Source organism: Equus asinus, chromosome 21 (genome assembly GCF_041296235.1).
Source record: "Equus asinus isolate D_3611 breed Donkey chromosome 21, EquAss-T2T_v2, whole genome shotgun sequence".
NCBI classification, from domain to species: Eukaryota; Metazoa; Chordata; class Mammalia; order Perissodactyla; family Equidae; genus Equus; species Equus asinus.
Window position 1 is genome coordinate 49,306,228 of NC_091810.1, and position 24,721 is coordinate 49,330,948.

A 24,721-nucleotide genomic window follows, 5' to 3' on the forward strand; every position below is an offset into this window, starting at 1 on the left:
AGCTTAATTCTTCAGATACTTTATCTTCATTTCCCATGAATCTTCAACTGGCTTCTAACATGAGTACATAGGGACTCTGCCCTTCCCAGTTTCCATGTAAATCGTTTATGCTGGGAGCTAACTACTTAAAGGATCTCTTTTGTAAATGGAAAATTTATTTTATGTCGTTTCTTGTATACCAGTCCAATGAATCTTAAAGGTTCTGTGGTCTTAAGAACAGACATAAACAAGAGTCAGGAACCTCCTCCTTGCATTTATCTCATGCAGGGATAAAGATGACACTGTGAGGGATTTCATGGCAACACAGTCCTCCCAATAGGCTGGTCCCTTACAAAGCCATGGGGATAGCTACTGTCCTCTCTCTCAGAACTAAATGGTCAGTAAGAAGAAAAGGCAGAGAGGTCACAGGCAAAAGACAGGAACGTGAGTAAACTAGATGGAGCTATGATTCTGTCTTCTCAGACTAAACTGCCCTGGTTTGATTGATAAACAGGATTTGGCCTCTCTCCCTACACTTGCCCCTTCACCTAGTTATCCCTTGATAAGATTTCGGTATCAAGGGATACAGAGAGAGTATCCCTTCTGTATAGGGGGAGTACAGGAGATGCAGAGACAAGTCAGGGCAGAAACCAACAAGTTCTGGGGAGAGTGCCCTCTACAGCTTTGCCAAGTTGCTCATCCTAAGGCAGCCAAGACATGCTGACCTTGACATATTTTTTAACTGGTTGAGAAAAATGGCCACAAAAACCGTAGTCCTCACTCTCTCTCTATAGATCTCTCTGTAGGGTCCCTTCCAGGATCTCACTCTTGGCTACAACCCAAGGAGGTGTTCCACCCATCAACCTGCCTCAGAACTGGAGGGGGAGCAAACATGGAGCCATGGGCGCCTCAGAAATGCTTCTCATCTCAAGGGAGGGAGCAGCCCTTCAGTCCTCTGCCAGCCATAGAGTATTACTTGCTATATTCAGCAAACAATTAAAGGAAAATCCAGATTTCTCTGGGACAAAGAACTAAAAATCTAGCAAATTCACCAGTTATCAGAAGCATTTATCTACAGAACTGGAGTTTTGTTTTTGTTTTTTAATCAAGTTCTTTATAAACTCACAAACCACAGACACCTCAGAAAGTCATTTAAGCTCTTTATTTACAGAAGCGCTAAGAAGCAGGAAGTCATCTCTTGACACCAGAGTTTAGCATGCTCTTGACACCAGAGATTCCACCTCTCACACCCCAAGGAGTAGTGCAGCTGCAAACTTAAGCAGCTTCTCGGAGGGTTGACCCTGTAAACAACGCAGCTAATCCAAAGGCAGCTAATTTAAAGTTTGCAAATCTTTTTTTCAGATCACTTGCAATGCATCCAGGCATCTCAGCTATCTTTTGCTTTTATAGACTAACTACTAAGTATTGAATTTGACACTGACCACAGGGCCAAGGAAGTAACAGGGCCTCAACTTCCATGAACATCTAAGACTCAGCAAGCATCTTACACAGGACCAGTGTGCATGTGTCTGGTACTGGTTACTTTCTCATGGCTCACGTCCTCTTGGATGACTCCATAGCACTGAGTGTAGCACCTGGGCACCAAGGCCTATAAGTGGTTAGTGCTCAGCAATTATTGGCCTGGACAGAGTAGGCTTTAAGGGAAGCACTTGCAAAACATTCTGACGGAGAATGAACATGTTCTAACTTCATCTATCCCTAAACAGGAAAGCAGTGCTCCTGCCCAACACAACCTCAGGTATGGCTGTCCTCTGGATATGAGACAGGCAAGAGGTCAGTGACTATCAGAGGTCCTAGCACTCCAGAGAGCAGAGTGACAGCAGGTGCAATGGAGCAAGAGCAATTTTTTTGGCCAATAGGATTTCTTTTAATAATTATTTTATAAATCTAAGTCTGTTCTCAGAAACCTTGCTTTCTAGGCAAATACGGAATGAAATAACACCAGATACAATAATAATCAACAACATGAACAGAGATAACTTGGGCAAATGGCAAATTAGATAATGATACTTGGTGTTTCACTCTTTGGATAAAAAACACTGGATAAATATCACAGAAACACCTACTATTCGCTTCTGCAATAACTACTTTTCTTTTTCCACAAACAACTTGAACTAACAAAGAAACACACAATAGGAATTACATTTCCTTGGTATTTTGACTATCTACTCAGTATCAGACACCACGCTACCTTCCCCTATGGGTTCTTTAATTCCAACTCCATTCCATCTGTGTTTCAATCTCTTCAAAAATGAACACTATAAAAATGAAAACGCTTGTTCTTAGAGTTGGATAGAAGGAAAAGTACTCCTGGAATGGTGAAGGAAGGGCAGTCTCTCAGGAGAGGATGGGGAGCCTAGTCCTAAAGACTAGAGACTATGCTCTAAAAACACAGCAGCTATGAAACAGAACCGGAGGTAAGATAGTATGGTTTGGGGCCCAGACCACATGGAAAGCAGGTACTGAAGGAATTGAAAACTGGTGCAGCTGAGGAAAAGGGCTCAGAAAATGCAGAGTTACTCTTGACCCAACACACCTGAACAATCCTCACTAGGGCAAGGACTCCTGCATTGAAATTCTCACTGAAGCCTCAGACCCATAATTCCACATCCTCTGAAAAGTTTCTCCCAAATATCTTTGCCCCCTCACAAAACATATCAATGCTGCTCAGAGGCAGCATTGGCACCTCATGGAACACCCGGGAGTGGTATTAGAGTTGTTCTCCCTCCTGTATACCTGGCTCCACCCATCCTCAAGGGTCACAAAGGCTGCAGCAGTCCCTGGCTCCACTCTGCTTCTGTGGCATGAGCCCCAGTACCTGAAGTTAGCCTCCACGTGCTGTTTGAGCCCGTTTTCTCATCAGTGGAATGGGGACCATGCTGACACTGACCTCACATAGCCACTGTCAGGATGAACTGAAAGTGATACGTTAGCCACTCAGGCCAGTGCCTGCACGAAGTACTCTGTAAAGACTGCCTCTTGGGGTCAGCCCTGTGGCAGAGTGGTTAAATTTGCCCGTTCTACTTCGGTGGCCCAGGGTTCACTGGTTCGGATCCTGGGCGTGGACCTAAGTACTGCTCATCAAGCCATGGTGTGGCAGCATCCCACATAGTGAAACCAGAATGACCTACAACTAGGATACATATACAACTATGCACTGTGGCTTTGGGGAGAAAAAAAAAAAGAGGAAGATTGGCAACAGATGTTAGCTCAGGGCCAATCTCCTCAGGAGAAAAAAAAAAAAAAAGACTGCCTCTTGCAATGACTATGGTTTACCCTGCACTGAACTGCCATAATGAGGAGCATCGCGTTCTGGATGCTGCAATGCCTTAAGATTGGCATGTCACCCTGGATAGCACAGTGACCCTGGTGAACAGCTTGTATCTCTTTTATGACATGAAAAAACTGAGGTCCACACCAAGTAAGAGGCAGACCCAGGTCTTGAAGCCCAGTTCACCAGATTAACTTGCTTGAGCCACAACTGCCATCACATGGCTCTCGCATTCCAGGCAGCTCATGACAGCTGCCCATGGATCAGGTCCACACACACTGCCTGGCACAAACAAAAAGTACTCATAAGCATTTGTTAAATGGAGTTTTTTTCTAACTCCCTCTCACCCTCCAGGTTTCTGTCCCCTAAATGCAGCTTCCTCAGGAAATGTGCCCAACTCAGCCCTCAATTATACCTTTCCTTCTTCAATAAATTCTCAGAATAGTGAGAGCAGGGGCCAGACTTGATTTGCCCAAAGTCTAATGATGGCACAGGGAGGACAGAGGTCAGTCCAAGTCTTCCCATGACAATGACACCCACCTACGGGAGAACTATGTCAAAGACCACCTTAAACACCAAAGCACATCTGCTCCATTGCCTCGAAGGACACTGTACCATTACTTCAAAGCTCTGACAACAGAGTCATGGGTACTGGGCTTTATGGAGCTGGGTTTCAGGCAGTTCACTGCCCAAGGCAAGGGTCCCTGGCATCAATATTCAGGTATATCCTTTTTTTTTTGAGGAAGATCAGCCCCGAGCTAACATCTGCTGCCAATCCTCCTCTTTTTGCTGAGGAAGACTGGCCCTGAGCTAACATCCGTGCCCATCTTCCTCTACTTTATATGTGGGATGCCTGCCATAGCATGGCTTGATGAGTGGTGCCATGTCCGCACCCGGGATCCGAACCAGCGAACCCTGGGCCGCAAGCAGAACGTGCGAACTTAACCACTGCGCCACCAGGCTGGCCCGAGGTATATCCTTCCTCTTTAGAAATCAGCTCAGTGGTTCTGATAATTTCCCTACCAATTAAATAGAAATAAATTCTTTTTGAGCAGGCAAGGCCTTCTTTAATTTTGTTGCTAAAGTCCATCTTACTCTGCAAATATCATGTGTTCATTTGTTCCACTTATAACAAATATCAAGAACTAGCGGGGCCAGCCCTGTGGCCGAGTGGTTAAGTTCACACGCTCAACTTCGGCAGCCCAGGGTTTTGCCGGTTCGGATCCTGGGCGTGGACATGGCACTGCTCATCAAGCCATGCTGAGGCAGCATCCCACATGCCACAACTAGAAGGACCCACAACTAAAAATATGCAACTATGTACCGGGGGCTTTGGGGAGAAAAAGGAAAAATAAAATCTTTTAAAAAAAAATCACAAATTATAAAAATACAAGGTATATGAAATGGAAAGAAAATAAGTGGTAAGAAAAAGGAATGTGGAGCACGGTCTACCTCCCCTCTCAGGACCTTAGTTCCTCCCTGGCAAAGCAGGGATAGTCATCAACAGTTGTGAGGCAAAGTCAGCAAATGAGCTCTGTAAACCGTGACAGCCTATGTAACCCTAACCCCACCATTTACCTCACACCCAGCAACTTTGTCCAATAGCATTCCAGGTTCCAGGCAGGAAATCTCCAGAATGCATAATTCAAAACACAGAGCCCACCAGGCAGGCCTCCAAGCCCTCTAAGTTTCTGAGGGGAAATTCAAATGCATTTTCCTCCAGAAGCACTACAAACAAAAAATATACAAAAAAGGACTTTGTTTATTTGTTTTAAAATACTTGGGTTATAATAGAAGAAAATGTTACACTGGGACTTGAAATTACTACATTGGGCTATGTTTGCTTAAAATGAAAAATAGTTTCATCTTGGCCAGCCCGGTGGCATAGTGGTTAACTTTGTGCGTTCAGCTTCAGTGGCCCAGGGTTCACAGGTTCGGATCCTGAGCATGGACCTAGCACCGCTTGTCAAGCCACACTGTGGCAGCATCCCACATAAAAAATACAGGAAGATTGCCACAGATGTTAGCTCAGCAACAATCTTCCTCAAGCAAGAAGAGGAGGATTGGTGACAGATGTTAGCTCAGGGCCAATCTCCCTCACACACACACAAACAAAAACAGTTTCATCTTCCCTTCATAGGAGCCTTCGCCAACCAGACCATCACCAACTTCATAGGTCCCAGAGCTAAATGAAAGATCTGGACAAGCTGAATCCAGTTTTTCCCAGTTATTAGACTCCCCAGTAACAATTCCAGGTCATGATTCAGAAAATGCACAACCAGCCTCACAATGACACCACTAGTTGTCTCGTCCTTACCTTTAGACTTAATGCAATAAAAGTAATTCACAGGAGGCCAGCCCCCTGGCCTAGTGGTTAAGTTTGGCACACTCCGCTTCAGCAGCCTGGATTCAGTTCTGGGAGCAGACCTACATCACTTGTCAGCAGCCATGCTGTGGCAGTGACCCACATACAAAAAACAGAGGAAGATTCTTTCTCAAGCAAAATCTTTCTCAAGCAAAAAGAGGAAGACTGGCAACAGATGTAAGCTCAGGGCAAATCTTCAGGAAAAAAAAAAAAGTAACTCACAGGAAGGTAAAACAAATTCCAATAACACACTAGGGCACAAGCCAAAAGTAGGTTTCCTTCCCAGTTCCTCATGTGAGCAAGCTGGGTTTCTTCTACAGCTCTCCACAAATGACACACTTAATGTATCCACACACATAAAGAAGTACGACTCTTTTTATTTCATTCTTAAATCTCAAATGGAATCATACACTTCATAATTCTTCCTTTTTAAAATTTACTAGAACTGGGAGAGCTCAGCCCCAGCAGATGGATCCACCTCTTCACTTGCTCCTGCTTTTTGTGGCACATTTATTTATTTATTTAATTTTTTGGTGAGGAAAATTTGCCCTGAGCCAACATCCACTGCCAATCTTCCTCCTTTTTTTTCTTTTGCTTGAGGAAGATTAGCCCTGAACTAACATCTGTGCCAGTCCTCCTTTACTTTTGTATGTGGGATGCCTCCACAGCATGGCTGACACGTGGAGCAGGTCCATACCCACCTTACCCAGGATCTGAACCCACGAACCTGGGCCACCAAAGCAAAGCACGAGGAACTTTCACCACTCAGCCACTGGGCCAGCCCCGTCGTGGCACATTTAAGCATCTAAGTATCCCAATGTGTTTTGCTCTGAAAGACATTCTCTCACTCTCATCCTTGCATTCTTCTGGAAGGAAATTTGAGGATAAAATCCTAAATGTGGAACTGCTGGGTCAAAGGTTATACACATTAGAATTGATAGACATTGGCAAAATGCCCTTGAATTTAAATTCCCACTTAAAGATATGAGTGAGTTTTTCCCTTACTTTCACTAAAATTGAGTTATTGTCAAACTCCTTCATTAATAACATGAGATGGAAGAGGAAGGAAGGTGGGACAGGTTGAAACAGCATAAAATAACAGTTTGCCCCTCTCACATTGCTTGATTAATGGGCATGGTGGGCAGCAGGTGTCATAAATTCAAGCTGAAAGTAATGATACTTCATCATAGTTATTAGCCAGCAGGAGAATATGGGAGGGTGAACATCTAGACGACTAATGAATCAAAACATGTTGCTATGTTTTTCCAGTCAAATTTGACTACCTCAGAGAAAAACTTCTATGGAGAATTTATGGGCTAATAAGGTTATCTGTGATGCTCTTTGCTCCTATTTTTGCTTCCTCTGGACCAGGGCAGCTCCTGGACTACCACAGAACAATTCTGGGGCAGGGCAGAGGGAAGAGAGCTACAAGTGCTAAGCACAAGGACAGGAGAGGGAAGCTAGAGTATTTCTGAGCTCTCAAGTCTAATCTTCATACTGTAGTCTCACTGCTCTGAAAAAAACCAACCTTTTCTAAATCATATTTCCAAATCTAAGTTTGCTGCCTGTTGCCCTTCAAAAGAGGGGGGAGCTGAAGCCCATCATCCTGGAGGTCACACCCTCCAGATTCTTGGGACGTTGGGGAAAGAATCACCTGTCCCAGGCCAGTGCAGCCATTTGGGAAGGCAGTCATGTACCTAAGCACAGAAGTACTCACCAGTCCAGTTCTCATCTTTCTCTTAGATCAGCCTAACTTGTGCATGTGAAAAATTAACCCAACTAAAAGTGATGCCCACAACAGTGACTAACATTCCAAAGTCCTAAGACGACCCTCCCAACTCTATACCATGCTAATTCCTGGTTCAAAGGCTGCCTGGAAAAACCAGCTGACCCAGGCAACTCCACCAAGATAAGGAGTAACAGGGACTGGGAGCCACACTCCACCATGAGGACCATGATACGAAACTCCAAAGAACATCAGAACCAGGAGAAGGAACGTGAAGGCCTTCAGCAGATGTGGTTATGGTATCGTCTAGAGATACATACTGAACTATTGATGGATGACAAGACGTCTTGATATTTGCTTCAAGATAATGTGGTGTAGGTGGGGCAATGGTTGGGAGTGTGAATGGGGCAAGACTGGCCACTGGTTGATGGTTGTTGGGGCTGGTGATAGGTATACGAGATTCATTGTACTATTCTGTCTTTCAGTATACTTAAAATTCTCCATAATAAAAAGTTCAAAAATGAAACACAACAAGAGCCATAAAAATAAAATTCCCAGTAAGTAAAACATCAAATATATTCAGCAATTCACTCTTAAGTATATACCCAGAAGACAAGGGCAAGAGCATTCATATCAGTAGTATTCACGAGTCAAAAACTGGAAACAACTTAAATTCCACCAATAGGAAAAGCAGTAAATTGTGGTATATTCATATGTGAAATACTATATAACAATAAAAGAGAACTGCTATATAGAACCACACAGATGTAGAGACCAAATGTTCAATAAGAAAAGACAGACAAATGAGAGTACATACACTCGGTCATTCCACTTACATGAAGGTCAAGAGCAGCAAAACTAAGCTCAAGGACAGAGGTCAGAAGAGTAGTTACCTTTGGGGAGATGCTGATTGGGAAAGGCACAACAGAAACTTCCAGAAATGTTCTACATCTGGATCTGAGAGGTATACACATACATAAAAATGGGTTGAGCTGTACATTTATCATTTATGCATTTTGCTACATGTAAATTATGCTTCAATTTTTTAAAAATAGTGACATCAAAAAAAAAAATCAAACACTACTAGTTACCAAGAGATCCAGTGAAACATCTTTATCTATAAAAGAGTAGAAATTCAAAGCCTGAACAAGGAGAAAAGTGAGCTCTGGCCTGGGATAATTTTGGTTGAGCCTGCTACCTGCCAACACCTGAGGTAAAAGCAGGGACTCCCTCTAAGGACCTTCACTGCTAGCTGATCCACAAACACCAAAGAACAGCAGAGCAGCCAACACCAGAAAACATGGCTATAACTCCTGCTCCACCACCTCAGCAACTAGCTATGGGTGTGGTCTTGACCTTACCAAATTCTGATTAATTCACATTTACATGTAGTGGTATAGATCGCTCATATAGAAGACTGAGCTCGCCCCTCACCGCCAGGCCTGCTGCTGGCCGCCGGAGACACACTCCTACAGGAAGCTCCTAAGCAGGGCCCGGCAGCCTCTCCAGCCCTTCCTCCAGCACAGCCCATGCCTCCCTGACTCTGAAATTCCTTACATTCTCGACCCAGAAGGGGAACCCTCAGAAAAGTTGAAACAAAAAACTCAAAACAAGAAAACTAAACCTGGTCTACCTCCTTAAGCCTAAGCAACCTTGGTACACACACAGGATGCAAAAATCTGAATTTACTTGGCCTCAAAATTATTTAAGTATAAAATAAATGAAATTTTAAAGGTGTGAAATAGCAAAACAAACAAAAAGAACACAGGCACATGTTAAAGCGTCCCAGCGCTAGGGAAAGGCCAGATAAATCCTGGTACATCACATGACACCTCCTCTCAGGGGCAATTCCCACCTGAAGGACAATGGGCTCAAGATATACAAAAGTACAGGCCAGTCAAGAGCACAGCCCTTTACCTCCACATCCTCACAGCAACAGTTGATCAGATAGCGGCTCTGTCTCTGAGGTGAGCACAGAGTCACCCTCACACCAGATACAGGCTTGGGCTGCCCATCAAATTCTGGGTAAGCTGGATGGGGCCTGCACACAAGAAAGCCAGGACCAGCTGACAAGTTCCTGGGTCTGGAGCCTGAGCCTACTCTCATACTGAAGCAACACTCCCTAGTCCTCCAGGTAGTTGCCCACATCTTCAGCCACTTGCCAGCATGGTAGCAGCAATGGCAGCTGACACTTCTCTATCCTGTAAGGTAAGTCTCTGTATCCAGAGCTTGAGACCAGCAGGTGAGGCCATGACCACAGCCCACAGAGCCTTCCACTATTCACCCAGCCTACCCGGCCTGATAGCACAAATACAGGGAGAGACGAGATTCTGGCTGCTCTCTAAGCCATATCCATTTCTCCATATCCTTCTGCTGGTGCTGGCCCTGCATGGAGAAGCAGGGAAATCCTCTAAAATAGTTTTCAAACACAGAGAAAATCTGTAAAACAGAATATTCATAGGACTGAGTTTGAGGCAACCATTTATCAGGATCAAGACCTTCATTTTACAGACAGGTAAACCGAGGATTCCACAGTCTCCCAGAGAGTGAGCAATCAAGCAGGATGAGAATCCCTCTCCTAAGCCTCGAACAACCGTTTCCCCTTTCGAACCCTCTATAAACAGAGGGAGAAAGAAAGAGAGGAAAGCTGAAGAAAAGGGACAAGATGGGGGACAGACAACGAAAGGCAGGGGAGCTGAGAGTTAGGAAAGCACAACATGAAGAAAGAAGAGGGGGCCTAAGAAGGCGACAGTGTTGTGAACCCATCTTGGTAAATTAGGCCAGAGATGATGCCCAGGGTTTTCCTCTTGCAATACTCTGTCACACTCACGCTGGAAAGACTGGCTTGACAAGGACTACAGAGCCAGGGAGGCTGAGCTGGGCCTGGCCTCTTCTCAGCCCCATCGTCCTCCCATAAAAGTGGTGCTCTAGGTACCTCCTATGAGCAAAGCGTGGGACAAGAGGAAAGTAGCACTCCTGAGCAAAGACCCAAACCACCCCAGCCTTGCCAAAGGGACCGAACCTGAAGCTGATCAAGCCTTAGGATCCAGCTGCTGATTCATAGGAAATTCAGAGAAGAGCATGTTGAACCGTACCCTGAGACACAATCTGCTAAATCTGGACTACCTAGACTGGACTCCACAAGTCTAAGGGCCCAGTTTCTTCAGCAAATAATCATAAGGAAAAGGGAAAGAGAGGGAAACTGTAGATTAAAGAGACCTAAAAGATATACCAAGTTTTAAATATTTTGTTTTTTCTTTTTCTCCCAAAGCCCCCGGGTACATAGGTGTATATTTTTAGTTGTGGGTCCTTCTAGTTGTGGCATGTGGGACGCTGCCTCAGCACGGCCTGACGAGCGGTGCCATGTCCAAGCCCAGGATCCGAACCAGTGAAACTCTGGGACACCGCAGCGGAGCACGCAAACTCACCTCTCAGCCATGGGGCCGGCCCCCAAAGTTTTAAAAATGGACAAAATTAAACCACAGTGCATAAGATACACATGTGGGAGATAAAACCATGAAGAGGAAATGAATACACACAGACAGACTGGGGGTCACCTTTGGAAGGGAGGACAGGGGCCTGTGGCAGGGATGGGGCCTGTGGAGACATCTCTGCTGGGGCCAGCAAAGCTTTATTTCTTGACCTTATAATTCACCAAGCTATACTTTTTTTTGGGGGGGTGGGTCTTGTTTTCTCTATTTTTGTTTTATTTTATACTAGTAAAGTTTAAAAATATATTTAAAAAAATAAGATGAAGTAAACATAAAACCAGCCCTGGAAGAGCGAGGAGACTTGCCAAAGCAGCACATGCAGAAAGAGAACCCCACTAGGAAGGGTGAACAGAGAGGATGGCCCCACAGGCAACCGGGTGAGTATCTCTAATTCTGAGGTTCAGCATTACCCCCCAGTGGCTTCTCACCCAGATCCTACCATCTCCAATAGCCCCACTGGTTATTAAGCCGTTATTGTAGCCACCTGCACGGTCCCTTTATCCATCTCTCAATTGGTTCCCAGGGATAGAGTAATGGTGTGTGTGGTTTTTTAATAGGGTACCCCAAAATTCCAACATGTCCCCTCCAGTCCTTGCTCCCTCCGCTGCAGATTTTCCTGACTCCCACACCCTGAAGGACTTTAACTTGCTCCCCTGGTAAAGTACACCAGAACTGTCTTTCAAGCTCCACCATTCCTCAACTCTGGGCTAGTCCAACCTCACTGCCTCAGTTTCTGTTCAGAAGCTGGCTCTATCTATGCTGACATAACTCCATCATCTCAGGGCTAGCCAGAGTCTCTGTACCCATCTACAAACCCTACTGCTAGCTGACTTCACCCCACAGTGGTCTCTAGTGCTCACCACTGGCTGTGCCCAGACAGTAACCCCTTGCCTCCTACCTCCTCCAGCCAATTTGGAGATTAACAGAGCAAACGCAGCAACGTTCCTCCACTCAATGTGAGCTATCTTCTCCCTCTCTCCCCTTTCCAAAGTTCACTTTCTCTAATCCCCCGCCCACCTCTTCCTGAAGCTTCCTCAGTTATCCCCTAAAGCCCTCCACACACCCTTATCCAAATCATCACCAAACCAAAGGGCTCCCAAGGTTCACTTTGACCAGTCCCTGAAACCAGATCTCACAGGCCCCACCAGGATCACCTAAGGCATGGCAGCAGGGCCAGGAAATGGCTCAATATGTCACAGACACATCTGTGTGTGACCAAACGTGTTTGGCTTTGAATATAATGTAGAACTGCCTACCAGGCTCTCCAAGGTCCTCTCCCTGATCGCTCACATCACCCTCTGAGATGGGCCTAGCTCCCCACTCCCTCTTATGATGAATCAGAGGCACACCAACTGCCCACGATCACTTGCCAGAGGCAGGACCTTCAGCCTCTCCAAACGACACTTTCTTCAGAAAAATACCTACTGAGGGGAAATAATCTTCACTTCTCCTCCCTCTTTTGCGTGGTCGGGGCAGAGGTAGGGCCCATATCTGTCTCATCTATAACCAGATCCCTCTCTGGGGCCTAGCACAGTGCCCAGGACATGAGAGTGACTCAAAAACATCTGCTGAATGAATGAATGAATAACTGAAACATAGCACTGACAGGGCCTGCCCACTGAGTGCCAGTTGATAGGTCCTTCATAGTCCATATACTAACCTGTCCTGTAAGGCTGCTTAATAGTCAGTATTTAATCTTAAACACTTACTAGATCAAATTCCTTTGTTTAACTTTTTCCAATTAAAAACATAGATTAAATGAGCTAACGCATGTAAAGCACTTAGAAAAGGATCTCACACAGAGTAAACATTTTAAATATAAACATACAAAATATAAATAATCTTAATCCAGTCACCCATAATCTCTTATGATTATAATGTTTCTGTGCTTCAGACACTCTACATGAGGAGGCTAGCTAAGAAACATGAACATCACTATGTACACCACTGGGAGTCTTGCTTTCTGCATCCCAGATCCAAATCTGAAATAAAACTGCCAAGGTCAATAACCCCCCCACAATGACAAGAGTGCCTGCAATAGAAATGGACTTGCTTCCACAGTGGGGTTTCTTCTGTTCTACTGAGATTCAGCTCCTGAACAGTTGCCTCCTCTGGACTGCCTGTTCTGCACTGCCTGGGGACCACCCTTGGGCTGGGAACAGCCCTGTGGGCTCTGCTTCCCCTCTAGCTTATCAGAGGATTTAGAGTGAGTATTTAGAGCTTTATTTTCAGCTTCCCTCTGGTGGTATCATGTCATTTTCTTATCTGAGAACAGCCAACAGCTCTACTCTCACCCTACTCTAACACAAAGGTCAGAGACCAAATGCCTCCACTATCTGGAAATCACCTGGAGCCTTCTCCACTGGGAACCCGGAGGCAGCTCTCCCCAAACACAGAATCATAAAATACAGTGCCTTCATCACCTGGAAGCTCTACCCAATTTTTGTCTTTAGGACAATTACTCCCCACTCAGAACTTGGGCCTGTACCCTCATCCTCCTCACATTCTGGAACTCTGCACTCAACTTGTCCCTCAAGGAGTCAAGGAAGCCCAAAACAGTTCAGATATCCAGGGAGGATGCTGATTTTACAGAGTAAGGTTCAGACATTCCATACTAAGCTCATCCTATTAACAGGAAAAAAAAATCTTAAAATCCTTCTTCTAAAGAGTTCCAACTCTACGGCTCAACTAAATTACACATTCCAGGTACAGAATCTGGGGCTGTCCAACATTCAATCAGGAGCGCCCACTCACTCCAGGTCTCTTAAAATGCATCTGTTGGTTGAAAAGTCAAAGTTTTATAAGTTAACCATCACATACTCATACAGGAAAAAGTAAGTATACATGTAGCCCTTTGAAAACCCAAGGGCTTTTCACACTAGGCATACATTGCTCTTATAACTCAAAGAAAAATAAACACTAGACAAAAAAAGAAAACAAAGCACTCTCAGTCACTCAACTCACATGGCAACTTTGTCAGTCTACGCTCCTTCTACTTCACTGGTGCGATTCAAGAAAACAAACCTGGGCACATCAAAGAATTTCCAAAGAAACACTTTTTTTTTTTTTTTAAGATTGGCAGCTGAGCTAACATCTGTTGCCAATCTTCCTTTCTTTTATTTTTCTTCTCCCCAAAGTCCCCCCAGTATATAGTGGTACATTCTAGTTGTAGGACCTTCTGGTTCTGCTATGTGGGACACCACCTCAGCATGGCCTGATCAGTGGTGCGATATCTGTGCCCAGGATCTGAACCAGCGAAACCCTGGGCCGCCGAAGCGGAGCACATGAACTTAACTACTTTGCCACGGGCCAGCGCCCCGAAGAAACTCCTCAGTGGTTAAGGTCATGCACTCTACTTTAGCCCAGGGATTGCAGATTTGGATCCCAGGTGCAGACCTACACATGGTTCATCAAGCCATGCTGTGGCAGTGTCCCACATACAAAATAGAGAAAGATTGGTAGAGATGATAGCTCAGTGGCAATCTTCCTCAAGCAAAAAAAAGAGGAAGACTGGCAACAGATGTTAGCTCGGAGCCAATCTTCCTCACACTCACACTCACTCATATACACACACACACCCCCTAAACATTGTTGTCTAGTTAACAGAGACCTTGGTCCTCAAACTATTTTAGTCCCTTACTCAACTTGAAGGAGGCCAGTGCCTCCAAGGACCACCTGCCCCAATAAGACACTATAGCACTCAAAGCTCCACAGGTGAGCAAGCAGTCAAGCCAGAGCTGCTTTCTGGGAAGTACCAATGGGCTCATGTCTAGATTCTGGGTTTTTTTAAATAAGATATTTGGTACATATAATATAATCTATTATGTGCATAAGTAAAAAACACCCCTGAACCTATCACTCAAAACCTAAATCTCAGCATGTGATCTCAGCAAGGCAAGTAGATTTTATTCCTTTATTTGATAAAAACAAAACACTACTCCCAGTCTTAAAACTGAGAAAGAAACGTATCACTCTGCTCAGGCAGAAGGATAAAATAGGCTAGATTTTTTTCCTGTAATAAAAGAAAAAAAAAGGTAGGAGGAAGGCAAACATCCAGGGCAGTGCCAATGCCAGCTGCTCCTTTCAAGACACTTTCACAGAAGACAAAGAAATCATACATTTTGAAGCATCATGAAAAGAATGGAATTTCTTTACTCAGAAGATGAAGAACAATTTTCAGGACCATTCCAAAATAAACCTATCTGGGTTTTAGAGAATCAAATTTCTCAGCAGCCACCCCTGCAATCATATGGACCTCATGAAGAAAAGCCCTTCACCAACTCCAGGAGGGCTTGATCAGGCCTTCTCCATCCCCCCTACCACCACCAGCTCGCTCATCTACTCTTCACAGAACCTGCTAAAGCTGATCACACGATAGCTGATCACACATCTGGCTCCCTGTCTGAAGCCAACACCCCTGAAAAAGCAGCAGTCAGTGGCCTCTATCAGACTATTCACCAAACCCTAAGTATCTCATAAACTTTTCTCCAGCAACACACTGGCCTGGGGTCAGGAGAAGAACTAACTGATGGGTAACGCAGTTTGACATCAGGGGAGAACATTCATATCCAGAACAAATGTGTGTTTTAAAAAGCTGAGTCCCTCTGGTTTCCCCTACTTGGAGAATCATATTCTGGCACTTCACATCTTCAATGAGTTCCACAGTTGATTAAGACCAAAATAAGGCTTTTTCCAGCTTTATTCAGATACAAGTGACAGCCAAAATAAGTTAAAAAAAAGAATTTGAAGTCCAATTTCATTACGAAAGAGATTAATCCTTTGCTTCCCAGTGGATTCGGAACATAAGAAAGGCCTGGAGGGAGTGACCAGCCTCCTGTGACCAGGCACTCACCCACCCTTGGGAACAGCAGGCCTGCCTCTCCAAATATGGCCTCAGATCTGCTCCAACAGTGAGTTCAGGCCTGCAAAGGTGTCCACAAGAATATTTATCAAGACACGACAAATCAGAGGGCAGACTCAGGGATAAACAAAGCACCATCCCTCAGAACACTCCAGAACAGCAGGGTAACATGTGAGGAAATGACTGATTGCTAGGCTCCCGGCTCCTCAGCACATGTAACCACAGCAGACCGGACAGAGAGGCCATGTCAGGCCTGACACTGAAGCAGAGGGCTGTGCCTGCAGAGCCCACAATGGGCCCCATTCTCCCTAGAAGCTCAGGGCAGGAGGACAGAGAGGAGGTCAGGACATTCCTTCACTCCCTCACACAGAGAAAAAGGGCAGAGGCAGCCCAGGGCACTAGAGGCCTACATAAGAAGAAAGTATGAGCAGACATTTTCCTTTCCAGCTGCATGAATCAAAAAGGGACCTCTCCTTAAAAATTCAGAAGGGAGGGGCCAGCCCAGTGGCGCAGCAGTCTAGTGCACACGTTCTGCTTCGGCAGCCCAGGGTTCACTGGTTCGGAACCCGGATGCGGACATGGCACCACTTGGCAAGCCATGCTGTGGCAGGCATCCCACATATAAAGTGGAGGAAGATGGGAATGGATGTTAGCTCAGGGCCAATCTTCCTCAGCAAAAAGAGGGGGATTGGCAGCGGATATTAGCTCAGGGCTAACCTTCCTCAAAAAAAAAAAAAAAAAAAGAAAGAAACACTATTTGGAATTCCATTATTGACTGTATCATTTTTCTTAGCAAAAACTGGCTAAAGAATCAATCCAGCCCTAGAGAACTGAGTTAACTGAGAGGCATTCATGACAACCAAGGCAGAACTGGTTCACTTCTGCCATAGAGAGCCCTGGGAATCTTCTTAAATAACCCCATATCAACCCCTGGAACACCTGAGGGAAAACACTCTGAGCACAGAAAGAGGTAAAACAGGGACTAACCATAACATTTGCAAAAACGAACATCTTCCAATTCCACTAACCTGTTTCAATACACAGATACCAACTATTAGAAAAAATTCTGCAAGAGGTACTTCTTATTTGTGGATTCCCATACTCCATATACAAAAATTCAACATCCGTAGAAAATGAAGAGCAAATGCTAAAACAGGGGACCCAGCTGGGCACTGGCCACTGTTTCCCTGAATATGACACATTCTTCCAAATGCTTCACTCGTGCCTGAGGCCCCCCTCAACTGGTCCTCTACTCTACCAAGTATACTTGGTATCCAAGGGTCATGACTGCCTCAGGAGGAATGAATCTGTGGCTACACATACTCCCAATGGCAGGGAACACTCAGTCTGGGCATTTATGTGGCTATAAAAATTGCATACCAATGCAAGTCACAGAAGAGGGACTACACATACACAATGCTTAAAAATAAAAATCAGGGGGCTGGCCCTGTGGCCTAATGGTTAAGTTCACGTGCTCCACTTCAGTGGTCTGGGGTTCACCATTTCAGATCCTGGGCATGGACCCATGCACCACTCATTAAGCCATGCTGTGGTGGCATCCCACATAGAAGAACCAGAACGACCTGCAACTAGGATACACAACTATGTACGGGGGCTTTGGGAGGCAGAGGGAAAAGAGAATGATTGGCAACAGATGTTAGCTCGGGGCCAATCTTCCACACCAAGAAAAAAAATAAAATAAAATGCCATGGTTAATCATTTTGCGAAGTACGTGTTTATTCATCATCTTTTTCTTGCAAAAATATTTCTTTTCAACTACCTTACCTCACTTCTAGTGCTAGGTTGCTTTAAAAGCCTTATCTTCCTGGAGAGCAGAGGCCCTGCAGGAAAAGAAAGAACCAATATTGGTGAATGTCCACAAGTGAAATAGAATTATACTACAATGATCAACTCCAAAAGAAGTGGGGAATGCCACTTAGCCTTTTGCCCACACCACCAATTAGTCACCCTTCTTTGTCAAAGGGTGACAAAGAAAATACAATATTTTCTGTAGAGTCAATCCAGAAGAAAAAATTATAAATGGTATCAAAGATATAACATTAATTCCAATGTCTACAATTCAGAGAGCAATATTTTTAAAAAACAACTAGCTCAAGAAGGTATAATTGAGAAGCAAAACCTCAATGCTATTAAATGCACCCCATGACATGTAGAGTAAAGACATTCAGTCATAAAAGGGACTTTTCTATAGTCAGCTGATTGTTCCCACTAGAAACCTGCTTTTAAAATACAAATATAGGAGCCAGCCTGGTGGTGCAGCAGTTAAGTTTGCACATTCCGCTTTGGCAGCCCAGGGTTCACCAGTTCAGACCCTGGGTGCGGACCTACGCACCACTTGTCAAGCCATGCTGTGGTAGGTGTCCCAGATATAAAGTAGAGGAAGATGGGCATGGATGTTAGCTCAGGGCCAGTCTTCCTCAGCAAAAAGAGGAGGATAGGTGGCAGATGTGAGCTCAGAGCTAATCTTCCTCAAAAAAATAAAAATAAAAATATAAACTAAGCCAACATACTGCTAAAGTTTCACTCAGATTTACTTCATTCCAACATAGAACACAGAACAGCTTCACCAACTCAGAGCACCTCAGTTTATGATATTGTACCACTGCATCCCATCCATCTTTCTACCTGGACCCAGAGCAAGGCTAAGAAAATGCTTAGTTATCAAACCTAAAAAATAGGAAAATAGAAAACTCTATTCATTAAGGCTAAATTAAGCCCTCTGGCTGGTGTAATTTTGTAAACTACTCTAAAATCCTATTTATAGAAATTGCTATTTGAGCAGTATTACTGACTAATGATCAGAGTGAAGAGGTATGGTCAAAAGGCAAAGCAAGTTATACTCACAAGAAGACTGCTTTAAATTAATACCCAAAGGCATGTGCACACAAAGACCTACCGGGAAACAACCAGATTAATCATTTGTATGTTCAAAACAGCCATCACCTTACTCCAAGCCTGAAGTGTTCATATGGGAAAAGCAGAGGAAGACGGGGGCCTAAGAAGTAACAGCACAGTAACACTGGTAAAGACACAGAAACACTTTAACATGGAGGAGAGAGAAAACTTACTCCAGAAAAGGAGGGAGAAATCCTTGACTAACACACAGGACACAAAGAACACACTACCTGAATTTATTCTCACTTTGAGTTCCCCTGAGGTTCAACACTCTCTCCAGTCTCCATCTGGGTCCACCCTGATGTTCAGACCAGCATTTCTCACTTCTTTGAAGTCATAAAAGAGATAAGCCTCCAGCCTCCAAGCAGTCACACTCTACAGTGGCTCAAATCTAAACAGCACACCCAGCAACCTGGATATTCAATCACACTTCTCATTGCTGACTTCTCCTATGGGCCAGAAAAAAATTCACAAGGCCTCACTCTTAAATCTTGCCTATCCACAAAATGGGTATATCACCACTTGCCATTCCACTAGGCTAGCTGTGTGCCTCTTATCAAGATGGCTATGACCAAAATTAAACCCAACTCAAAAAGGCAAGCACAGGTAAATGGGCTCCTTCTTTTTTTTTTATTAAAGATTGGCACCTGAGCTAACAACTGTTGCCAATCTTCTTTTTTGCTTGTTTGTTTAAAGATTTTAGGGGCCAGGCCAGAGGTGCAGCCGTTAAGTGTGCATGCTCTGCTTTGGCAGCCCAGGGTTCGCCGATTCAGACCCTGGGTGCAGACATGGCACTTGTCAAGCCATGCTGTGGTAGGCGTCCCACATAGAAAGTAGAGGAAGATGGGCATGGATGTTAGTTCAGGGCCAGTCTTCCTCAGCAAAAAGAGGAGGATTGGCAGCAGATGTTAGCTTAGGGCTAATCTTCCTCAAAAAAAAGAAAAAAAGATTTATTTTTCCTTTTTCTCCCCCAAGCCCCCCGGTACATAGTCGCGTATTTTCAGTTGTGAGTCCTTCTAGTTGTAGCATGTGGGACGCCACCTCAGCATGGCTTGATGAGTAGTGCGATGTCTGCGCCCAGGATCCAAACCAGCGAAACCCTGGGCTGCCAAAGCAGAGTGCAAGAACAACCATTCGGCTACGGGGCCAGCCCCAGGGGTTCCTTCTTGACATCATCATGGGCCATCCTTAGTTTGCACTGCGCAGGACAAGTCTGCAAGCCAATGACAACTCTTTCAATGAATTCAGCCTAAAGTCATATCACCCCTGCCATGATTCTGAGTCTCCCAAACTGTAGACAATAAAACACAGTGGTCCCCTACCCTACCAAGTGGGTCAAAAAATCATGCTTTTTTCCTTCCTAAGTTCACCCCTTCCTATTACTCTCTGCCACTCTGGTTTATCTCCTTCAACTGTACCCCTGCAAAAGACTCAAAACTGGTCTCCTAACTTCTTACCACTCCCTGCCAGACACAGGCACTACCCTACTTACAGCTTCCAGGGGCTCCCCACTGGCCCAACTCAGCCTTCAGGTCTACGTTTTGCCCCACCTTTTCCCCAGGGGACACTTCCTTTGGCTCCACCCTGTCCACTCCTTGGTCCTCAGGCAAAGCTGGTCTTTTCCTCCTCCACCCTTTTCTGTTCACCCAAAGACAGCCCCTCATCCTGCCTGACTGCCACAAAAACTCAAGCAAGCCTTCCCCCCTTTTCTGCAGTCTAGGAGTCTCTCTATTCCAACTCTCTCAAGTCCTCACCAGTGCCTGGGTGATGCAGCCTTACTTCCTCATCTTTTCACTGTCACCTCCTGCCCACTACACTCAAAGGTAGACCCCTGATGGTACCAGCACCATTCAGGTCCCTAACATCTCTGACTCATCTTGAACCTTCTTTCTCTCTCTCCATTCCCCTAAAAACCACTGCCTTTGTTCAGGTCCACTGTCTCTCCACTGGACCACAGCAGTAACCAACTTGCCTCCAGTCCAGTCCAGCCTCCACACTCACACTGAGGGCTCACTTCTTAAAACCAAGAACTGATCCCACCACAGCTGTGCTCCAAGATCTTCAAGGTTCCCCGTTCCTATGTAAAACTCCTCCATGTGGCATTCTGGCTCTAACCCAACCTTGTAGTACAGAAAAGGCGCCCAGTCTTCTCCGTCCCACCTCATGCCTCTGCTCACCCCTTTTCCTCCCAGAGAGTTGTGACCTTCCTGCCACCACCCTTTCACCAGTCAAACCACTAACTCTTCTTGAAGATCCAGCACAAATACAGTCCTCCCCTAAAGTCTGCTATCCTCATCCTAGGACCCACACTCTGTGGCTTACTTCAGCATGGTGCCCAGAGCAACCAGCACAGGCCACAGGAAGGCTCTGACAAGCGTTGGTTTCTGAAAATGGTCCCTCACAGCATGTTCTTAGAGATCTGTGGGGGATCCCTGATGACCTCTCTCATATCATCCTGGCATTCTGCTCACCACCAGACACCTGGGCTTGGTCTTTGCCAGAGAAGCACCCAACCAAGGCCACCAGTTGGATGCAACACAAATGCAGATGGGTATAGCTAAATGTTCAACCTGACTCTGGTTCAAATCCTGACTCTGCCACAAGATGACAGTTGTGTGACCTTGGGAACATTCCTTCATCTGTGACTCAGTTTCCTCAGCCAGGATAAAGGATTCTCATAAACACTAGCAATGGTGCACACAGAGCAGAAACACAGAAGGCCCTCAACTGTAGCTGGTGTAGGCCCATCACATCACTGACCTAGAGTGCAGGAAAAGCTGGAACAACTATGAGGTAAACAACTGAATATGCTTTCATCTGCCTCAACAAGGATGAACATACATCTGCTCTCAGTGGTCAATACACCAGCCCTACCCAAGAGGAAATGCAATGCCCCAAGTTCAAGTGATAAGGTTCTTGACAATCAAATGCTATGCCTCTCCTTTCCTAAACAACAATCCCAGTCTAAGCGGCCTCAGGGTCCCTACAAACCCCACCATGCTCAGTGTTTAACAGACACCAGCAAACTTGCACAAGAGGCGGTTAAAATCTTTGGTCATGCTTAGTCTTCTGACCCACACATTCCTCTTTTTCTTTTTTAAACATTTCAGTCACCCTATTGGAGACTCTTATTTTTTTATTTTTTTGAGGAAGATTAGCCCTGAGCTAACAGCTGCTGCCAATCCTCCTCTTTTTGCTGAGGAAGACTGGCCCTGAACTAACATCCATGCCCATCTTCCTCTACTTTATATGTGGGATGCCTACCACAGCATGGTGTGCCAAGCGGTGCCATGTCTGCACCCAGGATCCAAACTGGCGAACCCTGGGCTGCTGAAACAGAACGTGTGCACTTAACCGCTGTGCCACCAGACTGGCCCCAACCCACACATTCCTGAATGCAGGTTTCTCACCCTTCAGAGCTTGGCGTTCCCTCTGCTCAAACTTTTCAGCCTCTCTTCTCAGCTGGCTCCTCCTCCCTCATCTCTCCTCTACTGGCTGGCCTCACAGCCAGAGGTCCTGACCCCCTCGCCCATGCTACTACCTATGTAGCCACCAGCAAGATCTTTCTAAACACAGGTCTGGACCATGCCACTCCACTAATTAAAAGCTTCTTCACCCTGAGTATGAAGTTTGAACTCCTAAGCACAAGAAAAACCCGGGGCTACCACCTGTCAAGCTGGAAGACTCACAGGTGCTATTTTAGGTGCTCCTGTACATGTGGTTCCCTGTGTCCAGACCTTACTGTCCCCCAGCTAATTCCTGCTGGCCCTGCAAGCCTCAGCTCAGGAATTCCCTCTCAACTCAGGCTCCCAAAGTACCACGTGAGCACACTTAGTGGGCAGACACTATCAATCACAGGTTCCCTAAACTCTACTGTCCCCAAAACTGAGTTCCTTAAGGGCAGACCCAGCTTGTTTTACATGGCTCCCCTGGACCTACCACAGAATTTGGCAAGAAGTGAAGCCAAATATTTGTTAAATGAATGAATGCATTTTGTCAAATCAATTTTTCTTAACAGTGAAGATTTGTCTTCTGATTCTTTCAACAGGGGCACATATCAACACAAGCTTTCATATTCCAACCAGGTGTTTGTCGCCTATATAGTACTGCTTATTCTTACTTTCACACAGTGTCCTACAGGCTTTGAACAGGCTCCCACTATGCATCCAACTCCTTCCTCAAATCAGATTTCTCCAAGAAATGGCTCCTCAGCCTCCCTTAAGCATGCAGCCCATGAGCTCTTATTCCTTGGCTCCAAGGCAAACAAAGTTCAATTCAACTTCTCCATATTCAAGCTATTGACTTTTATGCCTCCGAGGTTGAACTCTTTTTTAAAACAGAGACATTCCAAAATTATCATGTCTCTGAACACTAAGCATAAAACAACCTGATAAAGTTACAATATCTCAGCTACACCAGACGCCAAAGCACCTGGTAGCATATCCAACTCTATCTGGACTTCTGTTCTATAAACACCACCCTCCCTTCAAGGAGACTGGGTTCCACGCCAGGAACCACTTCTACTCGCTTATTTAGGGAAACAGCAGGCTACGCTCTTAAGTTAGAACACTAGGCTATAAACGAGCTGTCCCAAGCTCTAGCTCCCAGCAAGGTAAAACTTCACGGTCACTATTAAAACTAATTCTGAAGGAAGTCAGTTTACAAATCCAAGACCTCCTCAAATCATAGAGATTAAAATACGCATTTTAAATTAACAGTTGACTTTGTATGAAATTATCTTGGAATTTATGGCACAAAGATTCTAAGCCGAGAGAGTATTTTCTCTGGAGATATTTTCCAAATATACCCGCAGGTGAATCTGGTTTTCCAAACACCAAGCGAAAAGGTGAAAAGCTAGTAGGCTTCCAAAGAAGCTCATGTGGGGGGTGGGGTGACTCCAAGGCTCTGAACAGCTCAGGACCCGGAGGCTGCGGCGTCGTTCCCCACCTCCTGCGGGGGCTCAAACGCTCCATCTTCCGGCTTCGGCCCAAATGGGCCGCGAGACCCTTTTTGGAAGCCTAGGAGGCAGCCCGCAGGCCGCACACGCCGGCGGCACACGAGCGGGCCGGGCTGAGGCCTGGCCCACTGCCGCGGCGCGCAACCCAGGCCCGGCCGCCGAACGCCGCGAGCCTTCGCCTGAGGGGCGCGCGGCCGCCTCACCCGCAAGGACATTCGCGACCGTGCCCCCGCCCCGGGCAAAACAGCGATCAGCAGCAGGTGTTCCTCAGAAGGCTTGGACGGCAACGGGGATGGGGGCCCGGGCTGCCAGACTCGGCGGCGGGGTACGGGCGGCGCACTCACCGAGCGCTGGCGGGCGGGCCGCGGCAGGTGCTCACTCCTCCTGGCCGCAAGACGCCCCCGCCACCGCCGCTCCCCGGGCACTCGGCGCCAACCCGCCTCCGCCTCTGCCGCCGCCGAGCCCGAGGAGGGCGAGCGCCGCACCGCAGCCTCCGCGAGAGCACGTACCGGGCGGTGAGAGGGCGCCGAGCGCGAGGGCGGGGCGCGCGGCGGGAGCCTAGCAACCGCCTGACACGCGAGTGCTGCAGCCAATCCCGCCGGCAGCTCCGCGCGGCACCGACTAGCAATCGGCGCGACGCCCGCTTCTGCCTGCGTCGGCTGCCCCGCAGCGCGCCGCACCCGCGCACAGGCACCGCCCTCGCCCGTGCCTCTCTGCCCATTGGCCCGCCACGCCCCCGCCCGAAAAAACACGCCCCATCCTGGAAGCCCCGCCCCGCAACCAGCCAGGTCCGTCCCCCGGACACGCCCCGGGTCGCCCGGAGCACTCTGGAGTGGGAGTGGGGGAGGGGCGCCTCGCCTAGCCCTAGGCCTTTGGGTCTTTGAGACGCGTCCAACCAACCAGGGGTGGTCAGGCTCGAGAACTGGTCGGGCCACTACTGGCCACCCATCGACTGCGTTCGGCCGTCCTGATTTCCCTCGAATGCAAATCAAGAGGTATTTCCAAGCCATGAAAACAATCAGGAAGCGTCCTCTGAATTGCAAAGGATGATGGCCCTGTAGCCTGGCCCTCACGCAGAAGGGAAAACGGAGGCGAGGGCCAGAAGGGCGGGAAGCCTTCCACTCCCCAAGGGCC

At 46.4% G+C, this 24,721-nt stretch overlaps 1 protein-coding gene across 10 annotated transcripts in view; it reads right to left on the reverse strand.

Annotated features, from left to right (window-relative positions):
* DAG1 (dystroglycan 1) overlaps positions 1-24,309 on the reverse strand; it is a 59,036-nt gene extending 34,727 nt beyond the window's left edge. For 2 of the 10 annotated variants that reach the window (XM_044754964.2, XM_070492900.1), the window contains exons 1-2: positions 23,932-24,235; positions 17,500-17,555 (exon numbers count right to left, since the gene is read on the reverse strand). The gene's annotated coding sequence lies outside the window, so the exon portion shown is untranslated. Of the gene's footprint in view, positions 1-17,499; positions 17,556-23,931 lie in introns of all 10 variants that reach the window. The other 8 variants (XM_044754962.2, XM_014840425.3, XM_070492903.1 and 5 more) reach the window with 8 other exon arrangements.
* Between the last annotated feature and the right edge of the window lie 412 nt (positions 24,310-24,721).